General features: G+C 37.4%; 1 long non-coding RNA gene across 1 annotated transcript; it reads right to left on the bottom strand.

Annotated features, from left to right (window-relative positions):
• Positions 1–2,555: 2,555 nt before the first annotated feature.
• Positions 2,556–9,991, bottom strand: LOC127975360 (uncharacterized). Its single transcript, XR_008157505.1, has 3 exons — positions 9,384–9,991; positions 5,632–5,696; positions 2,556–5,301 (listed from the first exon to the last, which is right to left on the bottom strand). It is a non-coding gene; the product is annotated as an uncharacterized LOC127975360 (long non-coding RNA).
• Between the last annotated feature and the right edge of the window lie 14 nt (positions 9,992–10,005).

Here is a 10,005-nt window from a genome sequence, read left to right as displayed (position 1 = left end):
AAACAAGTTAAACAGAAACTAGCGGTTTCAGTAAATGCACAGTGATGCACATATATCGGGCAAAGACAATGTAAAGGACAATGTTTTTCTGTTTGGTTAATTTGCATGTATTTATTTTTTCATGTTTAAATAGTAAAATGATGCAAGATTGGTAAGTGATTTTCACACTAGTCATGTTATGTTTAATACAAGTCTAGTGGAATACTTTTGCAGTGGCGAAAAAAATCCAAACATATTCCAATACAATGCCTTGCTTCATAGATTCTTCTTAAAATATATTTTTTTAGCATTTTCCATCAGTGTTGCTTTTTTAAAACAACAGTTGATTTAACTGAAACACTCTTTTTACTTTAAAGGGGTCATATGATGCGTTTTCAGTTTCTCCTTTCTCTTTGGAGTGTTACAAGCTCTAAGTGCATGAAGAAGATCTGTAAAGTTTCAAACCCATAGAGATATTCTTTATCAAGTTAAGACTCTGCCAGTGTCTACGTCACTATGTGTAAATATTTGTGTAATGCCGCCCAAATGTTCACGCAAAGAAATGTTCACACGTGTTCAGTAACCGCAATTAGTGTTGAAGCAGCCATGTCAGGGAGGTGCTGACCGTATCTAGGTGAAAGAAAAAGCACTTATTTGGCCTTCCGAAAGTAGATGCATTTAGCAATTTTTAAGATTACTTACAACAGAACAGCAACGCATTTTATGGACGACTGTTTCGTTAACCTAGGAGAGGAGGTCATTCTGACTTTGCTATGACAATCTAGCAATTCTGAATCAGCTACTGTAAGCATGTTTTGTTATTAGTTTAAGTATTTAGTATTGGCTGTGCAAATGGAGTTTTGCGTGTCGTGTGTGTGTGTGTTTGCGCGCGCACGCTTGTGTGTGTGAGAGAGAGTGAGACATGGTCACATCACAGTGGAGTCAGCTGTCTTAACCTTCCGTGGCTTGTGTACTGCAAACACATACGAGCTCCATCACTGTGTCTGTCATGTGACTCTGTTCCACTTCCGGGCTTGAACCGATGATAAAACTAAGGACATTATTAACTGTCTTTACATTTATTTTGAAAGATGAAGCTCGCGATTATGGAAAGGGCATTACATTTACAATGAGTCCTTGCAGTGTTCGGCCAATCACAATGCACTGGGTCAGTTGGCCAATCAGAGTAGACTGTGCTTTTCGGAAGGAGGGAATTTGTAGAAAATGATGCGTTTGAGAGAGGCGGGGCATAGAGGACCTACAGTAATGTACAGTATTTGAAAAATAATGTGTTTTTTGAACATTAAAGCATGTCAACATATGTTACACCAAATACACAAAATAATGATCTTTAAAAAAAGCATCATATGACCCCTTTGAACCAAATTCAAAGATTCACAAGCACACACTCAAACAATGACCTCTTATAGCACTTAACTAGCACATTGTGAGGGTTTGCATCTCACAAATTCGAGCATATGTGTAGGTCTCAAAAACCACCGGCTCTCACGTTCACCAGAGGTCGCATTGTGCACAAGTGTGAATGTGTACATCTGCACTGCAAAGGTGTCAGATATTTTCCTGGCCCTTCAACTCAAACCTCAAACCCATAATAGCTACCATTATCTGCCTGACGTGCGTCTGCGTGCTTGTGCCCACACTTCTCACACAACACACAGATCCCATTTCAACCCAACAATGCACAAACAACCTCTGGAACACTTCCTGACATGTGCCTGGACACTCATTACCACACTGTAGGACGATTACTGACTCATAACACGCACTAACAATTACACACGGATTGCATTACGGTACACACAGGTCCACGATTCAAGTCTCAGACTACACAGAAAACCTTCATATAAACAAACTCTCCTCTGTCTACACCTGTTTATTTAAGCCTTGCGTCAGCAGGTTTCAATGGGGTTTTCATTTAGCCTGCCAGCGTGTAAGCTGCTACGTTCAGAGATTTTAATATCACCCTTGCAGACGAAGAGATTCATCAGTGACCTTTTATGATGGGACTGAGGAGGCTGGAAATGGTGACATAATGTCACCGAGAACATAATAAATCACATAAAATAAAAGCAAGCTCACTTTGACATCATATTCAGCCCATAACCGTTCCGAGTGAGAACAAACATATTGTAATGACCTTCAAATGCACATGACGTAAATGAAAGGTTTGAGGGAGACGTTAAGCGCAAAGTGCTATGGCCGACTACATGGTGAGAGGATGTTAGCAAGATGGGGTGAAGATTTGCTTCACAGAGGGGTGGCGGCTCTGAGGCGCTACAGCCGATATATGCTATGGACGCCTTTCTGCCAAATCCCTCTATTACGACAAGAAATGATCTTTCTTCCTGTGGCACAGCTGGTCAATCCCCATATGAATGTGAGAAGATTTTGTGGCATATGTAATGAAGCATATGTCAAAAGCCGCAATTCTGCCTTTACATTGATCTCAAACAAGGTGGGCTGACTTTACACTATTCCAGTCATTACACAGCTACCCACCACATGCATAAATAAATATTATAAATATGTATATATATTTTTTTTATCATATTACCCGTGTATTAAACCAATCATAAATCTTCCACTAAAAATATTCTACTACAACCTACTAAACAATAAGCACTGTAACAAGACAAACACTGTAACAATATTAGTGTTAAATTAAAAGGATCATGAATTGAGAAATCTAATTTTCTTTGATCTTTTGATATGTAAGAGGTCATTGTACTATATAAACATCCTGTAAGTTTTCAAACTCAAAACTTCATTTTTAGTCCAAAAATAGCTTTTATTGACACCAAGACAGACTGTTGAGTGCATGAATGCAGTGATCTGGTCATTGCAGTTCATGATATGATCCCTTTAATACTGAGGTCATTTTCATAACTTCATGATGATGGGAACTGCTTTGGTATGACACAATAAGGTGCTATAGTGATGACACACTTTTTTTTAGCAACCTTTGTTGTGGAAATATTTTTCTCTGTAAGGATTTTAAAAAAAGTCATTGTTAAAGAGTTATCAGCCATGAACCAACTAACCAGCTACATGGTGAATCACATTGCAAACTCAGATTTGAAGCAAAAACCCATTTGAGAACTGGGGGTGGGGGTCTAAAGTACAAAACTGTATACTTAACAGCTTTAATGAAGAAAAGAACACGATCCAATTGCAAATGACAATCAAATTAACACTGACAATGTATTTTAAGTTTAGTGCAAAGAATTAGTGCAGGGAGACTTTCGTTCATTATTCACAATGGTTCATGGAAATGGACAGGCACTAAAGTGTTATTTCAGCACGATTTACTCTAATCAGTGGAGATTTGTTGCAGAATCATGGGTAATGTAGTTTTCAATTAGGAATTTCACTGTTGTACGTCATTAAAAATCAGTTCCTCTATGGAGAAAATGAATAGGATTTTTGCATCCAGAACCGACTGCAGCACTTTATAGAGAGCGAGTTTGCTATGTGACATGGAGACATGAAAAATAACATGTTTCAGTTGTCCAGATATGGTCATGTGAGATACCAAACACTGAAATATCTACATTCCACAATTGACCAGTGCATCAAGTATTCCTGAGAACTGTTGCCACATTTACAACATATTTAAACTCACAATTTTCTGCATATTTAAATCTTTAGCTCTAACTTTTTGAATATAAGAAAATGTACTTCTGGATAATAAGGACAAAGTAAGCATTTATTTTAGAAGGAAACAAATTATCCTTGATGGTGTCCTTGGAGATACTTTTGGTATAAAACCTTTCAAATGCAAATGTTTTCAAACAAATTATCAATATATAGAGATTTTGAAAGTGCCCATTTGATAACCACTCAAACCCTCAGTCTTAGCCGTGAAGGGCATGTTAATATTGCAAAACAGGATGAGCAGACATAACCCATTTTAGAGCATAAGCTAAGGGAAATGGAACGAGCAGAATTTGACATATTTGGCCAGTTGAGGACAGAAACCACCAGTGACACAATTAAATCAGACTTAAAGGAAATTTAATGTCAATGACATTTAGCACCAGCCTAAGGCGACAGGTAAAACAGTCCAGTCAGCCATTTCATTGCGAAAGAGCTCATGGGACTGTTGGGATGCTGGAATCGAGGATTAATTGAAAACTAACGTAGTTCTAAAACATGCAACCAATTCAGAGCAATCACTCACTGTCATTCTGCACACTGGATTTACGTTAACATACAATATGTTTCACAGGGTAGACACACAACAGGAGGACGATCCCATGATTCTGAGCAACTCATGCTGGGTCAGAGGTTATGTTTAATATAGGTGGACGTAACAAACCTGACCTTCAAAACAAGTCAAAACACAAGACCAAGACACGGCGAGGAACTTTGATGGTCAAGACATTTTGTGTCCTCACACCTCACTTGGTGACAGCGAGAGAAGGCGAGGATATCGAAGGAGACGTGACTGAGAGGGGAAACAGAGCTCAAGCTGGGCCAGGCAGCAGGCAGGCCAGCAGGATGCCTTCACCCTCCAATAAACTTCAGCTAAAGGTCAAACAGATGAATTATTCATTATTCAAGGTACAGCCAAGGCCAGTATTGGCCTCCGTCCTAGGCTGGCCATTTTAAAGTGTTTTCGATGGGGGGTTAAAAGGGGAACTGCAGTGTTGTGCAGTTCGATAGCAACCAGAGTGCATGAATCGCTTTACGTGCAAGCACCAAACTTATAGCACAAAAGGCTAATGCTAGACACTATATGCCTAGGCTTTCATTACAGACACCTTTGAAATAATACAAGTGAAATGGTTGCAAAGGTTTCTTAATAAATACCTGAATTAAAGTGGGCATTGTGGGTCAATTTGTGCATAATGATTGGAGTTTTAAAAATTGATCATGCCCCATGTCGGCCCATGTGTATGTGTGCAGCTTGTAAAGGGCTTTTGATCAAATATGAAATATTCAAAACCCCAACTGTAATTTGATGAGGTCAGATATCCTCAAAATGGGAATAACGTTAGCAGTCAGCACTTTTCACATTTCTGCTTATAAAAGACCCTCAGTAAACGGATTTAAAAACGGGAGGGGAAAAAACAGGGGTCTGGGTTAGTGTAATAAAGGCTGTTTAAAATATGCGCTGACCCGTGAGATGAACTATAGTCCGTGTTGCACGGCCAGCGATCTCTCGACCGCCTTCCCTTTCCCCCCTCCCTCCGCTGCCACTGTGTTCCGGTCCCGCGCTGCCCTCCGGCGGCCAAACAGTGCAACTGCACCGGTGTGTGGGCAGCAGCAGCAGCACAGCGGGCCTCTCCAATCCATGCCCTGCCATTCACAATGGTGTCAATTAAGAGCTGCGAGCACTCTTTCTTAAATACATACATTTAGTGAAGCCTTTCAACAGTTCAAAAGGACTGATGACTGGTTGAAATGCATTGATTGGCTGAAGGGGGCTATCACTGCTGGTTCCGAACAAAAAGTACAGTCCTACAAGTTGGTCCATTGCAATTGAGTCGTATTATGTCAAGAATGTACCCTGCTTAAGCTCAATGTTAATATGACACTTTAACAGGTCTATGCTAAATGGATGGAAAATACATTTATCACTAATGTGGGCCAACTGGACAGGCATGATGAAAGAATTTGAATACCTACATCTTTACACCAGTGTTTTTCAAAGCTGCGGACATCTCACAAACCAGGGGAACCATGGAAAAATTCTAAACGGAGAACAAAAAACTAATTGGAAAAAAGAAATATGATAGAAACAGTGAACATTGATGTATATTTCCCATTAGTTTTCTCAATATTTCTTAAAGAATTAATCGTTTTTAAGCCTCGCAAGGGAATGAACAGCGAGCCATCTGTATTAAGAAATAAAATATAACAAGACCGATATAATTATTATGAAAAGTGTCCTGAGATTCTGAAAAGACTCTTTTACAGTAAAAAACTGAAATAAATTTATAAAATATACTGAAAGTAAAAAGAGATAAAGGTTGGGCTGTAAGAAAACAAATACTGCACCACATGAACATGTTAAAAAATGATGTGATGAGAGAAAAACAGCAATCAAACGTGTTTGACTTGCATGTGATTTAGACCCATGATATGCTGAAGTAATGCAGTGTCTGAATTGTTTTAGTCTACTGGTTTCAACATTCTGCTCTTGAAAACACCCTTGAGTTAAAAGGCAACAAAATCAGAACCATGATCTGAAAAGTGAGAGTTTGTGTATCCACATGAATAGTACTAGGGTAGTACTGGGCATATTCACTTCTGAAAATGCTTATGAACTGGAGAGTCCATTTGTGTTTCATGCATATTTCATGTAAAGCACCGTATAATAAACAGAGGAACAAAGGAGCAAGAGTAACATTCTGAATTGAAAGGGGATATTTCAGCAAAGTAAAGAGATGAAAGAGTGATATTTGCTGGTAACATGCAGGTATGAATACAAAGCTATAAGCAAAGGTGGTGTGTTGGAAGTGTCTAACAGTACATTTTTGGGTAACACTTTAGAGTAAGTTTCCATTAGTTAATGTTAGTTAATGCATTAATAAACATGAACAAACAATGAACAATACATTTATTACTTGTATTTATTAATCTTTGTTAATGTTAGTTAATGAAAATACAGTTATTCAGTGTTAGTTCATGCTAATTCACAGCATATTAACTAATTTTAACGAGCAAAACTTTTGATTTGAATAATGCATTAAATGTTGAAATGAACATTAACTAAGATTAATAAATGCTGTAGTAGAAGGATTGTTCTTGCTTAGTTCGTGTTAGCTAAAGTAGTTAACTAACATTAACTAATAGAACCTTATTCTTAAGTGTTACCAATTTTTGTAGCAGTATTCATAAAAGGATAATACTAATTTAAAACTGATAAAACAATGAACAGCATGAACAAATATTGAAATTGCTAATAAATAATAATCTAATCTATTAAGGGTAGGCTTCGAATTTATTTTGAGAATAAGGAAAATGCAATTGCTTTTTTGAATTTAAAAATCCATTTTGTGATGCAGTTAGATACATAACAAAATTATATAATTTCTAAAGTAAAACTGTGCTTTCAATACTTTTCAGTGCTTTTAAATGAAAATACATTTTGAATTTCAATGTACAGACTTTTTTACAAAAGCATACAATCTCGCATTGCACGTCGTAAAACAATCTGAAAGTTTTCCCTAGAAAGATATGTTTCTTTCATACAAACACTACCTGTCCGCCACAGCAGCAAAATCCTGAAGTCCATCACCTTAGGTCACGGTTCTCTGACAGAAACGAATAACAACCACCCACACAACCTCTTCCTACACACTCTATCTACAGGTTTCGATGCAAATGTCTTTGGAAATAAGACACAGTGCTATCGCTAGTTGCTCTTGGCATGCAAACGATGCAACTTTACCTTCACTAACCATCTGCAGGGCTCCACTTTATTCTTTGCACAGAGTTCAGAAAGCACAGACAAATATTGAAAATGAAACAAGAGTAATATTTAGGTCTACTTTGCATAAACATTATAACAAAGAAATTAATGTTAAAAGGAATAATTTATGGACTGATTTGAGATGTTTCAGATTTATGGTTTAGAAGAGAACGGATGTGATATGAAAAAGCACATTCAAAATCATGTACTACATCAGTATTTCTGCGTGCATTTCAATATGGATGGAGTTTCCCTGCTCATCAAAATCGCCCAGTCAATCTTTCTGTAAATCTGGGGCCTATTCCCACTAAGCTGCTCAGCCTGAGGAAGTGAGGAAGGAGGGGGCCAGGGGTCTGCCATACAGATGATCCATACCACAGAGCCAACATTCAGCACAAGTGTCCCAGGGCCTACAGGGACTCTGATAAAGCACCTGGACATTTTTATAGACAAACTACTTATTTTTCCCCCCTCATATCGCTTAGGACGACTGATAACTTTATATTTCTCTAAAGCGCTGTGCTGAAAAGGCTAAGGAAAAGGGCCTTTCAGCAGTTTAATTGATCAAGGCGAAGCCATGGGGGGCACCTTCAGATAAAAGAGACGGGAACGTTTTGAAGTACAATGGTGGAATCTTTTTTTGGAAGGAACCCAATAAGGAGTAAAATAGGAGTCATTACTTAAACTCATTGTGGAGCTTTAACTGTATGTCACTTTTAAAATACGCTTTTGTAGACCTATTAGAGACAGGGATTTATTCTGTTGAGTATTTCTTTACTTAACCCTTATTGTTTTTTCTTTGTATCTTGGGGGAACAGACATGGGGCAACAAGCAAGCGGGTCCCATTTGTGAGAAAATATATTGGGTCCCTGCAACTACTCAGTTCTAATGACTTGGTATGAAAAATCTGGCATCAGCTTGCCATCTTTAACTAAAGGTATTCCAGCATAGTTTTAATTAACTTGACCTTCAGGTAAATGTGGATATATGTTGAATGTGTTTTTCATATAAAAGGTACAAATTGTAAAGGGGAAAGGTAGATAGACAAGTCTTACTGCATTGTAAAACAGAAATTAGCATAGAATATTTTTATGTCCATTGCCTTTTAATGGTTAACTAAAGTAGAATAGTTTTTGCAGTGAAAGTTCATTTAAAATGGTCAAATAGTTAAAAATAAATTAATGGTTTTAAATAGCCATAGGATGCCAGGCATGCTTTTCCAGTCTGTTTGGAATTCTACTTTGTATTTGCCCTTAAACTGTTCCTTGTTTTCTAAAGGCTCATATCTGTTGATAATAAAACGAAATAGGCTATACATCTGTATGCTCCAAATATATTGCAAAATATAGACAATAGCTCATCTCATCCTTCCAACTGCAGTGAGTTAACGCACACTAATCAGCATATTGCATGACACGTCCTAGTGCTCTGATTACACAGGAACATCATTTCATTCACAAATTATGGACGTAAATTATTCAGAGCTAATAGATTGAGACAGACTGTGGCAGCCTTAGGATAACCTAATCACTTCACTAAAAAATTGCTACAAAATGGGACTCACTTGAACATTTTGACTGTCTGAAAAATCTGGACAGCAATTTCAGTGTTGTCTTAGTAGGGGGGCTTAGGTTTTGAGACACAACCTCTGTTTGCATTTTGCAAAAAAATAAATAAATAAATAAAAAAATTGTGTATATATATATATATATATATATATATATATATATATATATATATATATATATATATATATATATATATATTATTCTCTCTGCATGCATGCAAGTATTTAAAATATAAATAATATGCAAATGACATTCATTTTCAATGCAGTATTCTTGTTAGACATCACAAAATCACATCCAGAGAGGGTGGAGAGTGTTTTAGCGAGATCTCTCCTCCCTTTCGGGCAGCGAAAACAATGGTTAGAGTCAACATGACTTTAATTGTCTTTCTTACCTTCTGTCCGTGCGCTCGCTGGGCTGTAGCTACAGATTTTACCGCAAGACGAAACCATAATTCGGACAAAACGAAGAGGCTACAAAATGACATCAGTTCGTCTTTTGTCGTAGATTAACAGCTAAAACGGACGATTTATGTTGCTTTGACATGCTGTTATACCCGCATATAAATCTAGCCAATGAGACCTGAGCGTCGAATAAACGATGATCAAATCGAGATATCTGCATTGAGATGCGGGACTGAAAAGATGCTTTTAAATGTATGCATGGTGATGGCCAAAGCTGCAACACGCGGATTTGCATATGGAAAGCGGGATAGCCCTGGGTCAAATTTTACTTAACAGTGATGTACTGGTTATTAATTAGAGCGGAGTAATGTGGGGCAGACCAAGGAACTTAAAAGACCTAACGTTAGCCTATTAATGCATCACGATTCAAAATCACCTCTCCTATCTCTTTAGTGCCAGTCTGCATCTGTGATTTAAACGGCAATAACTAATTTATTGCATGTAATGTCAATATATTGTCGTTTTATCTGTTGCGTGTTCTTTAATAAGTTTAATTACTAACAAAGACAAAATACACAGTAACTTTACGACGTTTCAATCCCTATTTGCTAT

The sequence above is a fragment of the Carassius gibelio genome, chromosome B16 (genome assembly GCF_023724105.1).
Source record: "Carassius gibelio isolate Cgi1373 ecotype wild population from Czech Republic chromosome B16, carGib1.2-hapl.c, whole genome shotgun sequence".
NCBI classification, from domain to species: Eukaryota; Metazoa; Chordata; class Actinopteri; order Cypriniformes; family Cyprinidae; genus Carassius; species Carassius gibelio.
The sequence above is the reverse complement of the archived record's forward strand: the minus strand, read 5'-3'. Positions and strand labels throughout refer to the sequence as shown.